The 2,500-nt window shown below is 42.2% G+C and overlaps 1 protein-coding gene across 2 annotated transcripts in view; it reads right to left on the reverse strand.

The window, feature by feature from the left end:
* The window catches only part of LOC145403261 (bestrophin-2-like), a 32,560-nt gene that overhangs the window by 19,717 nt on the left and 10,343 nt on the right, over positions 1-2,500 (reverse strand). The gene's annotated exons all lie outside the window — the stretch shown is intronic.

A 2,500-nucleotide genomic window follows, 5' to 3' on the forward strand; every position in this document is an offset into this window, starting at 1 on the left:
CCAAGGAGAGAAAAAATCGAACCCGCTCTAATCCCACTGTCACCAGGAGCGCTACCGACACTGCCACCCGCTAACCTTTCCACTATAGTCAGTTTTCAGGTGACGGGACTGGGTGAGGGTAGAATCTCCTTGGTTACAAGTTTTTTTCATCATAATTTGGCCTAGGGTGTTATCCTTCCCATAGCACATCTTCGTGACTAGCATTGTTTTAGTGATAATCTGTTGCTATAACTCAGCGTTTTTGGAGATACGGTAATTTTAGGGTAAGCGGGAAAGTAGCATGGTTATTGTTATTATTATTATTATTATTATTATTATTATTATTATTTTCATCGTTGTTGTTGTTCTTGCTGCTGCTGTTGTTGTGGCGGCTGCTTGCAACAAAGAGGAAGTGCTGCAGAGTTCCGTGAAGTTGCTACGGAAACGCGTGACTTATTTACCAGGCATGCATAAGGAAGTGTTGGGTGGTACAGGAAGCTTACTAACACCTCTTCCTTACCGATTTATTTTCGAATCTGCGCCGTTAATATATTCTTTTGTGTTAGGGCGGTAGTCTAGTACAGGTAGGAAACTCACTAACACCTCTTCCTTACCGATTTATTTTCAATTCTGCTCCGTTAATACATTCTTGTGTGTTATGCAATATGTGTCAATCTTGAGAGGACGTAAGAAGCAGAGCAGGGGATACTGATGAGTAGTTTGGAAAATAAATCGTTAAGGAAGAGGTGTTAAGGAGAAAAGCGGCCTTAGCTCACGATTGGGTCATAGTGGGTCAGTCTGTGCCGGGAAATGTCACCTTCTCTTACTTCCGAGTTTTAAAAATTCATGAAAAGAACGATTAAAAATTTTTCTGCTAGGCAAATTAAATGTGGAGAAAAAAAAATACCATGATTGGAGGAGAACAGAGGTGGATTTTTCTATCTATCTATCTATTGCCAGACGCCTCAATCCTGTTTGGGGTGGCCACAAACAAATCGCCTCCACGTCGTCCTGTCCCCCGCCATTCCACTGCCCTGCTCCCAACTCACACCCCCCTCTCTCATATGCCTCTCCACCCCATCCTTCCATCTCATCCTCGGCCTCCCCCTCCCCTTCCCCCCTCCACCTCACTCACATACTGTACACTCTCTTCGTCAGTCTTTCACCCTCCATCCTCTCCACATGGCCAAACCACCTCAGTGTGTTCCTCATAACACTTCCTATCACATCCACATCCACACCACAACGCTCCTTTATATCCTCATTCGTCAGCCTGTCTCTCCATGTGACTCCACAGGCTCCTCTTAAATAACTCATTTCCACTGCTGTCACTCTTGACTTGTGTCCTTCCAACAATGTCCAAGCTTCACTTCCATACGTTAGAGTTGGTATCACAATACTGTCATGTAGTAACTTTTTCACTTCCATGCTCACTTCCCTGTTTCTTATCACTGCTTTCAAAGAACCAGCAACCTTTCTTCCCTGCTGTACCCTTTCAAGCACTTCACCCTCCAAACCTCCATCCCTACTCATCACACTACCCAAGTACTTAAACGTACGCACATTTTCCAATTCCTCACCATCCAACCTCGCTGTACATTTTTCATTTTTCATTTTTATATATTTACCTCCGCCAAGGAGGTTATGTTTTCACACCTGTCCGTTTGTTTGTTTGTTGGTTGGTTGGTTTGTGAGCAAGATTACACAAAAACTACTGGACGGATTTCCACGAAACTTGGTAGAAGAATGGGCCTTGGCCCATAATATACTCCATTAAATTTTGGTGCGGATCCGGATAAAGGTGCGGATCCAGGATTTTTTTTTTTTTTTTCACTTTCTTTAACACTGCGAGATAGGGCGTTGGCGGAGGTATGCGCTCTGCTGAGTGCCAGTCTAGTTTGTTTATGTATGTATTTATTTATTTATTTATTGTTTATATATATTTTTTAGCCAGCAGGAGCGCATTGAGACATTTGCTTGACCTTTCCCGCCTTCGCGCTCTGGATGACGTCACCCTGGCCAGCCAATCAGCGTGCGTGACATAAAGGTACTTTGAATGCCATTTTATCGGTCAGAAGGTTTGTGTACCACGTTTTTGGCTGTGAAGAAATGGAAATGGGCGAAATAGTATAACAAACCCCAGTAAATTAGTCTGTTTTTACGGATATTTATTGTTCATTGTGATAAAATTTAGAGCAACAGTGTTATCAGGCGTTGCTAAAATCAGAAGGTTTGTTTACCACGTTTCTGGCCGTAAAGAAGTGGAAATGGATGAAATAATCTGACGAAACCCATTAATTTGGTCTTTTTTTCTCGCATGTTTATCGTTCGCTGTGAAAAAAATACCGTTACAGACCTGAACTTTACCTGATTACGAATTATTGACGATATTGGGAAGGGATAATCTAGGACTGGAGAAATTTTCACTTTTATCTGCATTCTATAGTTGTTTCACCTTAAAAATTGGCCCAGATTTTCGTACTTTGAAGCGTATTTTTTGTAGTTCGTTGGCAGAAAAGGG

Source organism: Coenobita brevimanus, chromosome 60 (assembly GCF_032717465.1).
Source record: "Coenobita brevimanus isolate Jiangsu-jjx chromosome 60, ASM3271746v2, whole genome shotgun sequence".
Taxonomy (NCBI): Eukaryota; Metazoa; Arthropoda; class Malacostraca; order Decapoda; family Coenobitidae; genus Coenobita; species Coenobita brevimanus.